Source organism: Panicum virgatum, chromosome 6N (assembly GCF_016808335.1).
Source record: "Panicum virgatum strain AP13 chromosome 6N, P.virgatum_v5, whole genome shotgun sequence".
NCBI classification, from domain to species: domain Eukaryota; kingdom Viridiplantae; phylum Streptophyta; class Magnoliopsida; order Poales; family Poaceae; genus Panicum; species Panicum virgatum.
Genome location: NC_053150.1, coordinates 38,554,684 through 38,574,418, shown reverse-complemented (window position 1 = coordinate 38,574,418; position 19,735 = coordinate 38,554,684). Strand labels below are relative to the sequence as shown.

Below are 19,735 nucleotides of genomic sequence, written 5' to 3'. Positions count from 1 at the left end.
TAGTATTCCCTCCGTTTTATTTATATGTCCTGTTAGGTTTATCTTAAGTTAAAGTTAGCCAACTTTAATCAAGTCTATATAGAAAAATATTACAATAATTTTACTATCCAACATATGCACTATCAGCATATATGTAATAGTGGATTCAATTAAATAAATTTAGTATTATAAATGTTATTATTTTTCTCTATAAATTTGGTTAAAATTGACTAAATTTGACTTAGAACAAACCTAATACGATATATAAATAATAAAATAGCGGCAATATTTACCTACCTTGGATACTGATTGGCTCACTGCCCATGGGATTTCGATCCGGACGCGGCTGGATGGCTTGGCTGTGGTTGCAGCGAAACCACATCGTCCTCCAACATAGTTATGCAAGATTTCACCGTTTTTCACATGACAGGCCGCTGAGTGCACACTCCCAGAGATCACCACCAGTCTCAGCACATGCATGCTTGTCTGCTAGCTTCCCCTTTTCCTCCTAATGACTCAAAGCTAGACAGCTAGTCAAACAAGAATACAAATATAGAGGATACAGATAGAGTTCATATTTTATTTGTTTCTGTTTCAGTGGATTCAACATTGCATCCATAATATTTCAAAGCTACTCACAGTGGTAACATATTTCATTGATTCAGTCTCACTTACAAACCACAATTTTTGGCTATCAGGTACGTACAGTCTTTTGAAGCATGGATCAAGTTACCATTCTTTCAATATCATAAACCTCTCATCAAGATAGTGCGGATACACCTTTAATTAAAATGCTGCCGCAGAAAAGAACAATCTGATGGAGCAAAAGAAGAAGCCACATGCATTTAGCTGATGGAGCACTGACAGCGAGAGCTGGATTAAGAAATGTGCAGCGTGATGGGCATCGACACTACTCACGCGCGCACGCGTCAGGCGCTGATACGACAGAAGTGGCAAGCCCTGCGCGGATGATTATTTGTTTATTTTTAGTGAGGTGTACTAATCAACAATTAGGACGAGGTAGCTAGATGAAAGCAAAACGAGGAAGAGACCTTTCCAAACGTCTGGTGTACTATATATGCGTTTTTCCAGCTCGTCCTAGAATACTTAGCTTTCTTGGGGAACCTCAGGCATCTCAAGGCCTCCGCAACCATTCTCAAAAGGGGATTGGACATCTTCCTCCAGGAAGATCAGAGAGAGAGAGAGAGAGAGAGAGAGAGAGATCAGATATTCATCAGGCTTCTCCAATTAGCCAGAGATCAGAGGCAGGGAGACTTAGTAGACCAGCTTTCAAGTTTCAAAGGGTATAGCTAGCCAGGTCTCACTTCTTTCTCTCTCTAGATCTGTGCTGTGGGGGAGGAGATGGGGAGAGGGAAGATAGAAATCAAGAGGATCGACAACGCAACGAGCCGGCAGGTGACCTTCTCGAAGCGCCGGAGCGGGCTGTTCAAGAAGGCCAAGGAGCTCGCAATCCTTTGCGATGCCGAGGTCGGCCTCATCGTCTTCTCCAGCACCGATCGCCTGTATGACTTCGCCAGCACCAGGTTTGATTGCTTCTCCAGCTTGTTGCTGACTTATGTTAGATCTGCTAGCTATATTTCAGTTAGGGCAGAGAGAGAGAGAGAGAGAGAGAGAGAGAGAGATGTGCAAGTAGCACAGAATTCAGATACCTCGTACCAAGTACCAATTTGATTGGGGGTATGTTAATTTACTACTATAGTATACCTCTTGGAAAGTAAAAATGGTATAGTAGCAGTTTGCGTACTATGCACTGTTCTATTTGTTGCTCGACCTTGCAAGCTTCGGTAACTTATACTTCCATTTGCACGCTAATGTAAACTTATCAATCTGATGGTAGAAACATTGTAGGTGGGGTTGCACATACATGTTTGACCATATAAGGCTCGGTCACACCTTGAATAATGAGCAGTTGCAATTATGCAACCAATTTATCTTTTGGGTATCAAATAACATGACATACTCCAGAAGCAATTATGATCACGTGTGTCCCACCAGTTCATCTTTTTTATAAGGAATTGTTGTCCTTTTTCCTGGAAGTAATGACCATGAATGAATTAGAAGGCGAAAATTTATGATAATGCTGTTCCAGCTACTAATTTGTCTCTTTTCTCTCCTTTTCCTTTATTTTACGACCTGTCAGGTTTTTTCAGCTTCTGTTAATCTTAACATAGAATGATAGATGATTAGTTTGAACTCTAGTTTTGCACATAAGTAGGTGTACTTCTTTCTTTTCTTGAATTGCTATATATGTTGGTATGGTGCCTATACTGCAAAAGTGATTGAATGATCACACGCAATATATATATAACTTGTGCAGTCACTTTGGAAACTTTGAAGGTCCAATCAAATAATTGATTTTAAAGTATTGGCTAGCTAGCAAATCAACTTGATGAAAAAATCAAGAGAAGTTTGATCTAATCTTGAGATTATGTTTCTTAAGTTATCACACCAATATAGCATTTAGTTAAAATTATTATCGCTTTGAGTAATAGCAATTGGCATTTTGATTAATACTAGGTACCGGCTTTTTCATAATATAACCCCCTTTTTAGCATTGTAGTTCAGATAAAATATAATGGCCATATATATTATTTTGATGAAAAATATGATGGTCATATTGTTGGAACTTTTAATGTTTATTAGGTTCTAGCTAGAAACAAACTTTCACTTTTAATGGTTGATGTGCTAATTATATATATGGGGTAGTACATATTGCTCATATTTTCTAGGTGCACAATAATACTTGTGACCCATATAGTTAGGTATATATCATCATCGCATAAGGTACCAAAATCTGATCTAACATAGGATCAGAAAAAAAGTTAAACAAAACTAAATTAGTTAAAATCTGATCCTACATAGGAATATAGGATAAACTAAGCCCAAAAAAGATCAAATACACAATTTCGTGATGCAGCATATTCCCACCATCTTATTTATTTATAGTACAAAAAATGCTTTTATAGATTATTACAAGTACGCAAAAGTTTTGTTTCACCACTTTTAACCTTTAATTTGTATAATTAAATAAGTGAGAATTTCCTCTCTCATTGATGGTTATTTTTCAGTCTCGACCTCCCCAATCTGAAGCCAACAGTAATTAATCAGCTGAAAGGTTGGTCATTTGGAAAGAAGTGAGCTAATGTTTTGTGTCTAGTACATAGGGAAGAAGCACCGTACCTTTCGTGTGACGAGACCAAATCCTGCTAGTGAGTACATTCTAAAAATTATATATTGGTGGTGTGCCCCCAGTAGATACAAGGCCGGAGATGGCCACTACTAGCTATCTGAAACTATAGGGTATCATTGCACTCTACCCTCCATTACGCTCTACAGAACACATAAGTCATAAGACTGACTGATTTTGCATAAGGATAAGTAAAGCTTAGCGAACACTTGTTGTGGGCTTGTGGCAACATCATATATAGTGGAAGTTACGTTTGTTTTTTGCGGGTAGGAAGTTACGAAAAGGTTTACTGAACCGCCTAAGTTATTTTGTCATATATGTTCACTGTGGCTTGAACTACTAACAAAGCTAAGCATGCCCTTCTCCCTGAATCTCACAAAGCAGAGAAGATAGGCACCCTAATATTAGCCTTGGGGTGATGTTACCAAGTCAAGGAGACATTGATGACGTGGGGATGATTCAGCTAATTAACGATCTAACCATCTAGTATACTTAATTTGCTAATCAACTGTCATTGTCACAAGGGTATGCCTGATATGTCAGCAGTTTATTAGCTCAATGTTTTTAGCTTGGAAAACAAGAAACATATACAAAACGCAAATTTGCATAATTGTTCATTTGGAAGTTAACAAGAAACGTTTATGATTGTTCTCTTTCTTATTTTTTACCTGTTATGAATCAAAGATAAAGCACACAATTAGTTACTAAAAAGGATTACAGTATGAGCAATTGATCATGCACACACAAGAGATTATTACCTGTAAATATAAAGGGGTGGTAAAGAGCCTTAAACTTTAGCCTAGATAATCTCTCTGTGGTCCTGTAAGTAATCAAAGATATATAGATGTGAGGTCTCACCCAATGATTGCTGAGGCCAGATATTTCCTTAATCTAAAAAACTATAGTCAATTTCTGAGGTCCCGTAAGTAACTCAAAGTAAAAATCAGAGGAAATGCTTTCGAAAAAAAATAAGAGGAAATGCACATTAAGTCATGTGGAGCGTGGGAAAATTACTCCCGCTCTTAGGAGGGACTTACTATCAAACGAGGGAAAGCTTTAGCAAACTGCATGCATAGCCTCATAGATGGGTATGTCTTGTTGGCTGCTACTTTTGCCACAATAAGTTAGGTAGAAAGTTTTAGCAGCAGCCAAATCTGCCTTCGTTGAGTAAGGTAGACATGGCAACCTTACGTTACAATCCAATTAGCCCAGTATCCCTGCAAGCTTTGGACCTGTTTGGGGAGGGGGGGGGGGGGGGGCTACTACAGTTATTATTCCTGTACCATCGTAAGCCAAGTTTTTTTTTTGACCAATTCTAACGAAAAAAATGGTTTTTGTGAACCAGCATGAAATCTGTGATCGAAAGAAAGATACAGCGAGGCAAAAGAGGACCACCATGAGACTATGAGCGCAAGTGCTGAGGCCAAGGTATGCTAAGTATACAATTCGTAGAATATACAAAGTTGCAATTTGCAAAGAGGTCTTGCAATATGCCCCATCGCTGATGGCCATCAGGCAGTATGCATCGAAGGGCAAGGGCTACTTGGCCAATCCTTTTCTTTACTGATTTCTTTGGGATACCGACGCTTAATTCTAATTTCCTCCAGATATTGTAGTATGTAGAGATCCGTACATGAGAACAAAAGGTAATCGCTTCAATGCCAAAAATTTTGCACCTGCATTCTGAAACTCCCAACAAAAAAAGGTCCATGAACCTTTTCAGTTACCCACGGAGCATTACAATATCCAGATTCAGCATTGTGATGTCAATGCTCTTTTCCATGAGCCACTGAATCGACCTGAATCGAGCGAGATAGTATCTTTCTGCCTTGAACACAAGATGTATGTCCCATTGGGGAACTTACTACAACTTCATTGCAGGCCCAAAGGCTGAATATGTGCTTGAGGGCTGGGTTCTGGGTCCTGTTAGATGCTCTCATTGCGTACTTATATTCAATTCAAATGAATATTATTAAAAACAACACTTGTGGTGTCAATGATTAACTTGAAGGGTATGGTACTACGCTGTTAAATTTGTTGTGTCAATGATATTGTGGAGATAAGTTAAACCAAACCTGCGCAGTTTCCCTACTGTAGCGGAATAAGCAAGCTGTACTATACAGCTCCCACTATCTGATGCCTAGGAAGCAAAGGAAGGAAACAAAAGCCTAAGCACTTATTTCAAATGTACAGCTCAAGACAGTTCTAACTTCTAACGATCACTGCAACAGGCTGAAACGTATAGTAACATCCAGGCCCAGAATTTTGAGCGCAATTCCTTAGAGAATCGATCAACATGCATTTTCTGCTACAAACAGACTGTTAACATGTTAAATGGACCAAGCTGAATCTGAAACACAAACCATGATCAAATTGTTAACTGAGTATCCCTCCAATCAGGATATATTCTGGTTTCATTCCGAGCTGGTAGACACAATTCTTAATGCGCTAACCAGAGAACCACAGCATCCTTGACAGTTATTAACTGAATATTGCCTTGACCAGAATATGTTCTGCTTCGAATATAGGCTTACAGTTACAGAACTTATCTGCACTATTGACCAGGAGGCAACAAGTGCCATCTAATTATATTTGGAAAAGATGGAAAGATGGCAGTAACTGAATCCTTGTTCAACAACTTGACAGATTAAAATTTGGTGGAAACAAATGATCTCTGGGTGCTTGTTCATAAACAGCTTGAAGTTAATATTTGGCTTCTGAAATAAAGCACCATGGTATATCATTAATTAGCAAGAATGACGCAACAACATTATCAGCGTGCACGCAGATCCTGATCACTGCAAACACTGAGTGCAGTACATCTACAAATGGCATTTTAAGCTGATCAAAAAACTTTATGTAATTGTCAACCTGCCAGTTGAAGACATAATTTAAGGTCCTCTTTATGAAATTCTCAAATAATCTAACTTGAGTATTACTTCAGTTCCAATGAACAATACAGCCGAGGTAACTTGCTGATTTGAGCACAAGAAGAAAACTGCATCCAATTATTTTTTTTGAAATTGCATCCAAAAACATTTTTTCGTGCAGGCTATGGTTTCAAGCATAACTTGCCAATCAGATCTTTTGCCTCTGCTGTCTTGCTGACTACTACTTGAACAACTCTAGATGGCCTTTTATTCCTGACTTAAGCCAAGTAACAAAACTCCAAAGAAAAAAACATAGCGACATGGCCCCAATAGAAGACAGCATTCAATACATATCAATTGACTGATAATATCAATAACGATTTCCATTCAATTTTCAGTTTTTTACGTAAAGTGTTGGAGTATATTGAGCCCATGTATAGGAACTATATATCCCACCCTTCTAGGGTTTCGAGGAATACAAGCCATTATTCTCTCCTACATGGTATCAGCTAGCTCTTCCTTCCTCTAGCCGCCGCCGCCGCCATGGCTGGCTGGCCACCGGCGCCCCCTTCCCTCCCCTTCCCTCCTCTGCTCCTGCGCGGTGCGCATGGAGCCACCCTGCAGCCGCCTTTGCTGCTGCTGCGGGCGGCCCCCATGGTGCCCCTGCCGCCGCCAACTCCCTGGCTGGCCGGCAGCCCGCGCAGCCAGCGCCGCCGGCCTTTGCTGCTGCTGCGGGCGGCTACCATGGCGCCCCTGCCGCCGCCACCTCCCTGGTCGGTCGGCCGCCAGCGTGGATCTCCTCTACTTCGGGGTCGGGGCCGCCTGGATCCGCCGCGTGGGGCCCCAGAGCCGTCGCCGCCACCGCCCACGCCGCGGGCGCGGCTGGTGCGGCCACGGCCGCTGCCCCTGCAGCCCCCGCGGCCGCGGCTGGCACGGGCTCCTTTGCTCCGCGCGCTGCTGGTCCTCTTGCCCCTGACGCTGGCCTGGTCGCCCCCTTGCTTAGCCGCACGGCTGCCTCTGCTCTGGGAGCCCCGCGCGCTGGCTCCGGCCGCGGGCGTAATTCCTCTCGGCGCAGGTCCCGCCTCCCCTGCCACCTTCATGGCTGCGCGAGCCACTGCTGTGCCGGCACCGCCAGCTCCTGTCGCCACGCCGCCGTCGGACCGGGTGTCCAGCGCGTCCAGCAGCGCGCCCACGGCGCCTCTGCCCACGCTCGCGCCCCAGGCCCCCTCCGCCGCCCTTCCGGCCGGATTGGCCCTCCACGGCGCCGCTCCGGGTGCTATTGCCGCGCGCGCCGAAGACGTCGCGCCACGCGCACTGTGGCCGCCGCGGGCGCCGCTGCACACGCCGCGGGTGCCGCGGCCATGCGCGCCGCCCCTGCTGCTGCCGCTGCAGCCCTTACTGCCGTCGGCACCAGGGCCCTTCCCGTGGGCGCGTGGGCCTCCGGCGCGGGCACCCCTCCTCTGCTCCAGGGCGCGGGCCGCACCGCCGCAGCTGCCGCCTCCCTCGCCGCCGCGCAGGCTCAAGCCGTCGCACCCACCGCGCAGGCCGCCGCCTCCCTCGCCGCCGCGCGGGCCGTCGCACCCAGGGACCCGCGTGGGCCGCTGCCTCCCTCGACGCTGCGAAGCTGTATATGAACTATATGAACTATATATCCCACCCTTCTAGGGTTTGGAGGAATACAAGCAATTATTCTCTCCTACGTAAAGTTCCACTTAGACCAAACCTGCAAGGGTATGTTTCACATGTCAAGCCACAAAACTGCATTTAAAATTAAAAGCTGGGTGATTAGTAAGTTAACAAGTTCGATATCAATTGTAGCATGGATTGATGAATCAGAGAAGGAAAAACAGCTACATATGTGGTCTAAAAGGCAGATCATCTTGGGCAAATTGTGCCTTTATAGGTCTGTAAGGCAACTTATTCCAGCACCATCTAGCATGAGCATAGACCAAACCATAAGCACTTGAAATTTGAGTATTTGACATTTCCTGTATTTTGACTCTGATCTAGGCACCATGAAAATCATGCTAACTGTAAATGAACCGAACGTAATACAATGAAGTGGCCACTATGAAGCATCACCTGCTATATCCATGAATACAGTTGACCAATATATTATAAATTAAACAACTGAGAAACCATTCATGTACCAGTCACCTTTCATTCACCAGAACTTGTTTTGGAGACCAGTATTGGTTGTTCCTGGTCATCTCAGCGAGGATGAAGGTGGTTCTAAACCACCCAGGTAAGTGATAACAGCATTAATCCACAAGCACCAAGCTAGATAACTTCTTTCCCATTTGTTTGCAAATAGTACAAAAATGGTGTAAATTCACAAAAGAACCAAGAAAAATATTTCTAGATGGTGTTAAAATATTTGTAACTTAGCACAATATATCTATCATGCAGTGGCATCTTGGCTCGCTGAGCCAGAATGCATTTTAGACCTACTATCTCAACTATGATGCGAGCACTTACTCAACCCGTACAGGTTAAGCTCTCATAATTTTTATGCTAGAGATAACATTTCAGGATACACTAAACAATTCAAGCCTATGTTAAATGGTAACATTTTCTGATGATAATGTATGACAGGAGAATATCAAAGTGAACCAAGGTTAAAAGAAATGGTAAGTGCAACATTTTTAAAGGTTCAATGAATGATCAAGTTATGTTGCAAGCAAAATATTCTGGTTAAATGATAAAACCATTACAGTACAGCTACCAATCTCAAATAATTTGTTAGTGTTACTGCATAAACAGTTACACAACATCCAAAGACTTATTTGCTCTTGAACCTTTTTTCCCTCAAATGCGCACGAGAGGATTGCTCTTGAACAATTAATAGTTTTAAAATCAAAGATGTCCTCATACGAGCTGATAGCTCACCGGAATGATATTGTGTCTACATGTCATTGTAGCATCTAATTGCATGTTATTTCTTTTTTATTTATATGTCCTCGTTGGTGGCTCTTGTTTGGTTTCATCTCTACAAAACCAACTTCTTTGGAAGCAAAAAGTTTTGCTCTTTTTGTTTGTTGCATTTCCATATGCTAAAGTATAGAATATATGGCTGCAAAGTCATTCTTGTTTGTTTTGCTCTTTTATCTTACTAGCTCTGGCAAAGGGAGGCAGGAAGCTTGAGGCAGCAACTGCATAACTTGCAAGAGCATCAACGGTATGACCCGCATCAAACCTGCAATGAATATATATTCCAAATCATTATTATTAAAAGAACGTGTCCATTGCAACTTGTTTTGTCACTAGTATGTTATTAGTACTGATCATTACAAAGACACTGTACTTGGCACTGTAAAAACAAACACCAGCAGAAAGAGGAATATCAATTTTCATTTCATGCTCAGAAATAGAATCAATGGAAGCAAGCTCTCAAAAAAGGATCAATCAGAACAAATTTTCAGCACATGATGAAGAATTGCAAGATGCTGGTTCAATGTTCTAGGTATTTATTAATGATATGTCCAGGAAGTTGAAGTCACTAAAACAAAGTTTGACATTAGAGTATGACCCCAAAACTTTCCAATACATCAATATAAGCAACAATCTGCTTCATAGTCATTACTTTATTTCAAGTTTGTGTCCTTACTCCTTCCACAAAGAAATTTATTTTATATATTGGTCAATTCACCTGGCCACTTGATAGCACAAAAAAGTAGAAAGACAATTTGAGAATGGCACTTTATTTTCATGCTCTCATTAAACGTGAAATACGGTTGTAAACAATGTGCTTTTCAGAAAAACATAAGTAGATATTCTATACAAATGTGTCACTGCAGGCAGTTGTTGGGCCAGCAGCTTTCTGGCCTGGATGTAAAAGATTTGCAGAATTTAGAGAATAAGCTGGAGATGAGCCTAAGAAACATTCGCATGAAGAAGGTAACATTACAAATTTTTTAGACTCCACTATATAGTTCTTTCACAACATAGATACCCTAACTTTCACTTTACAGGACCAACTTGTGACCGATCGGATTCAAGAACTAAACAGGAAGGTTTGCTCACACAACTTATTCAAAATTACTAATCTATTCTAGGGTCTCACATTGCTACACAAACTTCTTGTTTGAATAGGGAAGCCTCATGCACCAGGAAAACATAGAACTATACAACAAAGTCAACCTTGTTCATCAAGAGAACATTGAATTACGGAGAAAGGTACATACATGCATCTGGGAACACTTAGCCAAACAGACACATGGCTAGTACAACTCATCTTTGTTTTTTATTCTATGTGTCCCGTGTATGTGAATCACAAATAGTGTTTCTTTTTCATATTCAGGTGTATGGACATGGAGTAAATGAGCATCCAGCAAGAAGTACAGTTAGACATGGTATTTTGAATACAGAGAATGAAGATGTTCTTGTTAATCTTGAGCTGAGACAGCCACGGAGTGTGCAAAGGGACAAGTCAGAAACACCAAGTACAGGATAAGTTTTTGTCCAACTTTCAGGATAACTCAATGGATTGTAAACTGCTGATTTAATCACTGCGAGTGCATCAGAATTCAGACGCAGTGAGGATGACAAAAACTGGGAAATCAGCAACCGATATCTTTGGTTGAATTACAAGACCTAACAGCTACACTTTAAGCTACATGATGCAATAGTTTCTGCACGAAGAGGAATGTTGATTGTTCTTGAGCTTTTCGTATTAGTTGTTTGGAACTCATTTAGGCACATAGAGTTTGTTATGTATACTATTGTTCTCAAGATTATACTTCTAATTGTAATTTTAAAAGATAGTGCAGCAAAGGTGGTTGAAGGGCAGGCTTGGTGCAGTTGGTGAGAAACTCACCCACTGAGCACCAGGTCCTGGGTTCGAAGCAGCCTCCCTGCATATTTGCAGGGGTAAGGCTGGCTTCTGTTACCCCTTCCCCAGAACCCACTCAAGTGGGAGCCGCCTGGCACTAGGTCTGCCCAGTGCAGCAAAGGTGGTTCAATACTAGACACAAGTTAAATATAAAAGGGTGATCTTATACCAATTAGGATTTAACACTAGAATAAACGAAATCCAAAACAAAGAAGTATAAACCAGAGAATAGTACAAAGGATTTTAGTAAAACAATTGTTTAAAGCTTCAAACGAGAACACAGCAACATCCACTGCACTATATATAATTACAGTCAATAAAACAGATGCATCCAAAAGTGCAATTGGTCTCAAAACTGAGTGCTGCTATAGAGCTATTGCGCAAACAAAATGGCTTTTGCTCTCAACACGAGGCTTGATTAGGGTGGAACCCAAGTACGCAGGCAGCACTGCTCAGTGTCTGCCACAGATCAACAAAAACTCTCGAAATAGTTTTCATCCGAGAACAAACAGGACTTGTTGTAACTACACCCGTTACTTACATTCACTACATTATAGTATTATACAAATATTAGTTACTAAGAGCATCTCCAAGAGTGTCTAAAAAATAGAGTTCCAAAATAATAGTATGGGGACCTTGCCAAAAATTAGAGGGAGGGAAAAAAACACCCAAGCCAACAGTTTCCAAAAAATTATTCCAAAAAATCTAATTACTGCCAAGTCATCCAAGGTGGGCCCGCCACAGCATCCACACTAGCTCTAAGCATCTCGGTGTTCTTCCCAACCAATCTCACTCCTCGAGCTGCTGCCCGCGAGAGCCTGATGCATCTGAGAAAAACAAGATTCCTTTGCCTACTCCTGTGATGCTTGGCTACGTATAGCTCATATTTATCTCTCCTGTCTCATTCAGTTCAGCAACCATTCTCACTGGTGGATTCACATCGCATCTGCATCGAAGTTGCTCGTAGGTACCATCGTTCGGCTATGCCAACTACAGCATACTCAAATCAAAGGCAGCGGGATCTACAATAATTTTGGCATTATTTAGTATTCTATTTTGATGCCAAATTGAAGACAACTAATTTCTACTCATGAAGGAGTGGCATCTAAGCTGGCCAGCCACATCCACCATCGTTGGCAGAGACTTCTCAGAGCTACTCGGTTTCTGTGCATGCGAGGATGTCCTCATCGCCATGTCGCTCCTGTTCTCCAACCGTGCCCCTCCTTAGTTCGTAGACTGGCTACGAAACTTCGATCCCATCCTCTTCGGCTTCCGGTGACCTCTCATGGTGCCGGAAAATACGATGGCATGATTGGAGCAGCCGTGCTAGGGATGAATTCCAGAATCAAAACTCCAGTAGGCCCACCTGGGAGCGATGCTTGCTGGGAAGATGAGGGGCACCATGGCCTCTTGCACGAGGAGGATAGCTGCGACGTTGTATATGGAGCGCAGGGAGGAGGATAAAACAGGCATATGGTATTCGGAGCGCTAGCGAGCGGCGAAATCTGGGCACTGGTTTTGAATCGTGTTTTTATCTTTTGTTCTTATTTTTGGAAGTACATTTTGGGCACTCTTGGAGATGCTCAAAGAACCCATGTCCAAAAACCAAGCCTAGTATTGTACAGTTATCACATCAAACAATATAGTAGCCACTGATGGTGACCAACAAAAACCATGGATCCAATCAGTATAGACCATTGCTGGAATAACAAAAAGATAAATGTTATCTCATAATACAGCAAGGACACTCACAAATTCTTGCAAGTTATGCAGTTGCCGCCTCGAGCTTGCTGCCCCCCAATGCATATCTAATCAAAATAATCCAAGGTTAGTTCAATCAACTTAAGGTATCAAGGTACTTGTAAAGTCTTTTTATTCTGAATTAGAGGATCATTGCCATATTTGAGAAAATAAGAATATATATGATCACAGAGCCATATTCACATCTATTAATCAATATCAAGATTCATGTAGGCTAATGCATGTTGCAATCAACCAGGCTCATAAAAACCTACCACAACTCATTCTTTAGCATTTTCTGTTGGGAAGAATACTGGCAGACAAAGGCTAGGAAAAAAGAAACCCACAAGGCAGGCGGCATGTGCATCCAGCATGGCAAGGATGAGCACGCAGTGAATTTGGAAGCATTGGCAGCAGCATCCATTTGTGGGCAAACATGAGGCACAGATGAACTCACAGTAGTTATGAGTCTAAGAAAAGCATGAACCAGTAATTAACTTATCAAACCAGCTTATACATGAATACAGGATAAAAGCCTGACTCCCCAACCCCCACCCAACCCAAATTTTAAATCGTGGTCATAAAGGCAGCAAGCAAGTGACCGTTATGTTATATCAGACCGGCCAAATATCGATCTTCAGTCCATCTCATGTTTCACGTGATCCGATATACGGCCAATATTTCCGTGACATGGAAATCATGTATTTAGTTAAGAAATGAATGTGCAATCTCTGTAGTAATAAATATATAATCCACTTTATTATATTTAAACATCAAAGATTTACATTATGATCTAGTGATGTGCTGTAGTTCTATGATATTACTTCAAACGTCAAAAATTAACCTTAGTTACCTCTTTTTAACATAATGAAAATAACCATCTGATATAGCACCTGGTACCCCAGTATACCAAAGATTGAACTTGTGGATCAATGTCCACTAATGACTAATTCACTACCATGAAGCTTGATTCTCATCAGCAATTGTGTGGTCATACAAAACATTTAAGTTTTCTTGATGCTATTAGTGTTCAACAAAAAAATATAATATGTTCTGAACAATTATGTGACAAAGAAGATTATTCCTTCATATGCATATCCGAAACCTTTTTTAATCAAACTATCATAGGCTACACCTCATTTAACTTCGTAAAATTTGCTGAGTGTAAAGGCATGCATCTTCTTGCCATGCATAGTTTAAAAACAAGCAACCAGTTGTTTTTAATCAATATGTTAGGAGTAGCAAAAGAATGTGGGATGTATATCGTTTATCACCATGGTACATACTACCAATATTCTTAAGTTCCAGAGTAATATGTTGGCTTTTATATTCCATACAACAACAACAACAACAAAGCCTTTTGTCCCAAGCGAGTTGGGGTAGGCTAGAGATGAAACCCAAAAGACACAAAGGTCATGGTTCAGGCACGTTGATAGCTAGTCTCCAAGCGCTCCTATCCAAAGCTAGCTCCTCAGAGATATCCCAATCTTTAAGGTCTGGCTTTTATATTCCATGTACTTAAGAAAATTGAACCACGATCTTCTACTTAGAGAAAAGATGCCAAAAGGCACAATACTCAAAGTATTGTAAATGAAGAAAGTACACTATATCATCAGGTTTGGAAGAGTTCCTTCAGCCGATATTGTGATCTAAAGAATGCACGAATAAAATCTGCCATTATAGTCACATCTTCTTATCCAAACACAAATTCTACGGTCTTCATGTGTTAACAAACAGAAACATATTACTAAAATGGTGCGCCATGTGTGATGTGTGCCAGTAAAATCAAACAACGGCTATCCTGGATCCAAATCTGCAACCTAAACACAGCAAAATGTGGCGCCTTCCGGTTGTCGCGGTCCAACAAATGGTGCAATTCCTCGAGATAATCAATTAATCACATCTACCCAGTCCCCAACGAGGTCTTGGGTCAAAAAATAAACAGTCCCCACCTACGAGCACCAGAGCCAGAGACCCACGTCCCGTTCCTCCCAATCCATCCCGCAGGATGGCATCAAGGAAACATGCAGGATGCAGCTACGGATCCAGTTCCAGGCTCCGAACACTACAGGCACCACAAAATCCGCAACGACGAGGGACGCAGCCGGCATCACCAATCACGTGGGATCGCTCGCGATACAAGCGGAATTGAACGGATCGGAAACAGGAGCGGAGTCAGCGGGGCTCACCTGGAATGGATCCGCGCGCTCGCTCCGCCGCGTGGTCACTCCGCTAAACCCTAGATCAGGTGAGGTCGACATGTGGTGCTGTGTGATGTACGGGGAGGGAGGGAAGAGGCGTGGGCGTTTATAGGCATCAGCAGGGGACACAGAGAAAATTTGGCAAGATAAAATAGGCACCAGTCCCGGTCGGGCATCCCCCGTTCCGCCGTTGCTTTTGAGGTTGTAGTGCCGCTGATTCAGATCGCCGACTGCGGACTGCCGACTTGGAAGGAGGAAGAACACTGACATGTGGGGCCGAACACGAAATCTATGTCTCTTTGGGTGGAGGGGACTTCAACCAATTTTGGAGGAGTATTGGATGGAAGAAATCCACCAATCGTATCATGTACTAAACGCATTCAGCTTCTGTAACTCCAACTCCAATTTTTAGTTGGGGACCAACTTCTTGTGCTTTTTTATGGCAGCCAATTCCATGTTTTTTTTAACTCCTCTTGGTGCTCCAAAAATAACTTGTATAAATATTCTTATAAAGTTGATGAGTATTTGCCCACCATACAAGTCTTCTATCCCGTCCCCTCCCTTATGTTCTCCTCTCTCCCGACTCTTTGCTCTGACGCCAGCTCTCCGACACGTCTAGGAGGCGACTATCGTGGGTGTCGACGAGGTGTAGATGTCGTCTTCGGAATATGTGATTCCCCTCGCCGGTTTGGGGCCAGCAGTGGAGCACGATGGCGCCGAGCATGTGAGTGGCGTCGAGGAGGAAAGCCCCCCGAGGTGAGGAGGTCACGGAGGGCTAGAGTCATGCAAGGCGTGGCCGAGGTGAGGGGGGGCGAAGGCGAGGAAGAGATTGGAGAAGGTTTGTAAGAGGTACGTAGGCGGTCCCCAGCACCTCCTTGGTGAAGGCGAGGGTGGCGCGGTGAAGGAAGCGCACCATGGACGAGATGAGTGGGGAGGGGAGGGTGGTTGTTGCCTTTCTGAATTTTCTTTTTTTTTTTTTGCACTCACGAGCGGAGGAAGACATGGGGAGAAGAGAGGCTAACATGCGGCTTGTACAACAAACAATTCATAATAAAACATCTATTTCCTAGAGCTGGAGTTATGCTATTAGCTAAACATGTTCATCAAGTCTATATTTTTCTGGAGTTTGTAGAGTGGAGCTGCAAAAATGTGAAGTTGCTACTCTGTAGTTATTTTTCTAGAGTTGAATTGCTCCTAAACACGCCCTAAATATGAATGTCCGGAAGGGGTATGGTAAAGCAGGGCACACACGTCATCCAAAAAAAAAGATAAATAATACTATTTGTATTTTTTCCATACATAATTTGAATTTTAAATTCACATTTTGCAGGATAGTAGTGGACATCATAATATATTACAAAATTGTTATACTTTTTTAATCATTATATTTTATATAATTTTACAATCCAATAGTTAATTTATTATTAAATATTTTATCCTATCAAAATAATAATAAAAAATTATGGTATATTTTCAAACATAGTCCGTGTTTGGTTAGATTTCATGGAATTTTTTTTCATCTTTGACCACTAATTTAGAGTATTAAATAAAGTCTAATTATAAAACCACCTTCACAACCCCGTGTAAATCGCGAGACGAATCTAATGAGGCCTTTGACCGCGTGATTAGAGGATGGTATTGTAGCATCACTGTAGCAAATCATCAATTAATTACCGCCATTAGATTCATCTCGAAAAGTTACACCCATCTCTAAAAAGGTTTTGCAAATAGACTTCATTTAGTACTCCATGCATACGAGATTCTTTTTTCGGGAAACGTGCGCGGAAAAAACCCTGTAGTAACCAAACACGGCCATATGTTTTGATGTGTACTGTCATTTTGTAAAATTTTAACTTAAAACTCCATATATATATATGGAGACATAAAAAGGACAAATTGTATTAGGGTAATTTGAACCAAAGGATATGTTTGGGGTTTAAAATGAACGAAACAATACTTTAGAGAGTTATCTAGACCGTGGCTATGGTTGAGCTGAGTAATATAAAATTATTTATTTCAATTTTGACTGCTGTCTCTCCATGAACCCCTGGTTTGCTATTTCTCTCCCTAATTTTCTACAAAAATTTATGAAGCTGAGTTTGCGTGTCTCCGCTTTCTGCTCGCGCCATGTCCATCCTCTGCTCCCGTGCCTCTGCGTGAGAGGGTGATGGCTGGGCTGGAGCAGCGTCTCTGGTTCATAGCGCGTGCCGGCTGTCGTGCTCGCCGTTGTCTCTTGTGCATTCTGTGCTTTTACTTACTGCAGCTCCATGATTTACGAATTGAGGAGTCCTAAATATTATAAAGTCTATGGTCTTAGCCTCTTAGGCTTGTTGCTGAATTCATTGAATCTAGATTTTATTTGGTCCCCTCACTGTCTGAATCTTGCTAGATGTTCCTTTCATTCTTCCACTCTTCGTCCTTTTGCTCTGCATTCTTCCACTCTTCGTCATTTTGTTCTGGAGCGTTATGTTACTGTTATTTATTTTCCCTTTTACAATCTATAACATTGCAGAATAAAATTTCTATTTCTTTCAAGTGCCTTCTTCCAATATTAGCTCTTGCGGTGTCTAATTTAATTCATACTACGTTCCAGTTGACTTAGTTAGAAGGCTCTGTCAGTACTCCTCAGGTCCTAGGCTTGATTTCTGGTGGGAGCAAATTTTAGATTGAGGTCAAAAAATATCCGCCTCGGTAGCTAGAGAAGCTAGGGTTCGGGAGGTTTTCTTGATCGGGAGCCGAAGTCGTTTTCTCTTAATGAAAAACAGCAGGAGCCATTATACCCTCTCTGGTTCAGTTTTTATGCTACATTCCAGTTGAGAAGAAAATGCTACGGCCTCACGTAGTTAATTCGCCACCATGCAGATGATAGGGAAAGCTAGACTTAGGTATGGGAAGATTTAATTTTACACTTGATAACTTTGTAGACTACTGCATATTTCCATTATTAATAATTTACCTTCCTTTATAACTGCATATTTATATAAATAAATAAATATACTAGCATGTCACTACTACAGAAATGATTTCCAGGGACGCCTCGTTTTTTCTAGGGGCGGGTGCAAATATACCCCGCTCCTACAACAAGAGCTGGGTACTGTAGCATTTCGCCCGCCCCTGGAAATGCATCTTCAGGGGCGGGTGACGGCACCACCCGCCTCTGCAAACAGGGCTCATTTTCAGGGGCGGGTGGTGCCGTCACCCGCCCCTAAAGATCTGATTTCCAGGGGCGGCCGGTGCCATCAGCCGCCCCTGGAAATGCGCCCTATTTTCAGGAGCGGCTGGTGGCACCAGCCGCCCTTGGAAAACCATTTCTAGGGGCGGCTGGTAATGCCACCCGCCCCTAAAAAGCGCAATAAATATCTGGCTGCGCACCATCTTCCTCCTCCCGACAGAACAGTGCTCTCTCGGGGGAGGTGCTGTCCAAAAATTTCATGGATCATAAATAGGGGAGGGAAGGTTTTGAACTCGATTTCCTTGAAGTTGGAGGCTCTAGGAGGTAATTCTATGTTTTTTCTAAGCTTTTGGGTTAATTTTAATGGTCAAATTGTGCTCTCATTCCTCTAGCTAGATGTAGATCTAAATTAGGTGGATTTAACATTTAAGCGACGAATTGCTTTAACTTTTTGGATAAATCTACGCTATTTTAGTTGGAGCACATGATTAGTTAATTATTTGGGCCAATCTTTAAGTTTCAGCCTCATTTAGATGTGAATATATTTCCAAAAATATATAGGAGAGAGAAAATGAAATGATTTCTCTCATTTATTTATGCACATGCAAGATATTTTTTCCATCCTATGTTTTCACATGAATTATTATTTCTCTTGTTTGAAATTATGTGAAATCCGAAAGAATAACAAAATACTTTCAGAAAACGCAAGACTGTAACCCTAGGATTAACCCTTGTTCATAGATTTATTATTATATCGGATAACATTACGCTTATGTGTAGATTTACTGGGCATATATTTCGCAAATTATTTAAGAGCTTGTTTTAATTCGTTTGCATCATGTATTGTTTTTCTATTGTTGGTGTTTACAGATGGATAGAATTTGGATGTACAAAGCACGAAGGACGGATGCATATTTCCGTGGAGAAGTAGATAAATTCATTCAAGCTGCGAAAAACCATGCAAGAATTGAGAAGACACAGATGATACATTGCCCATGCAGAATCTGCAAAAATTTGAGAGTATTCAGCAACACAACTATAATTAGATCGTATGTGTTGATTAGTGGTTTTGTAGATAACTACATGATCTGGAATATATCAGACCCGGGGCAGCGGGACTGTTTATAGACATGGAATGCTCTTGAGTAAGGGATAGCTCATGGATGTACCTTACCTCTTTTTTAACTATCCGAATAGGCGTAGAAGTAGTTGCAGTACAAAAGAAACTACCCGATTGTGTTGTAGTAGGACTCCAACTATACTCGGCTAGGACTTTCCATATAACCCTGTCCTCCCCGGATATATAAGGACGGGCAGGGACCCCCTCGAAACACATCAACACCTAAGGCAATACAAACAACTACACAGGACGTAGGGTATTATGCAACTCGCGGCCCGAACCTGTCTAAATCTTTGTGTTTCTTGCACCATCGAGTTCCAGAGCAGTCGATCCCTACCTACAAACCTTACTGCTAAAGGTATCCCTGAGCAGGCTTGTTGGTACACACCGACAGATGGCGCGCCAGGTAGGGTATTCAGCGAGTTCATCAGCGAATTCGATGGCCGGATCTAGCGACGCCAACAATGTGCCCGAGGGCACAACCTTTGTTTTCGGTTATTGGACATGCACGGCTGACGGATCGGGCGGGTTCTCCAGCCACCTTGTCACACCCAACTCGCCTAAACCGAAAATCACACTCCAACCCGCTGACATTTGGGATACTACAGATCTCG

At 42.1% G+C, this 19,735-nt stretch overlaps 1 pseudogene; it reads left to right on the top strand.

Annotated features, from left to right (window-relative positions):
• The first annotated feature begins 1,008 nt into the window (after positions 1-1,008).
• Positions 1,009-10,976, top strand: LOC120679165 (annotated as a pseudogene).
• Positions 10,977-19,735: the final 8,759 nt, after the last annotated feature.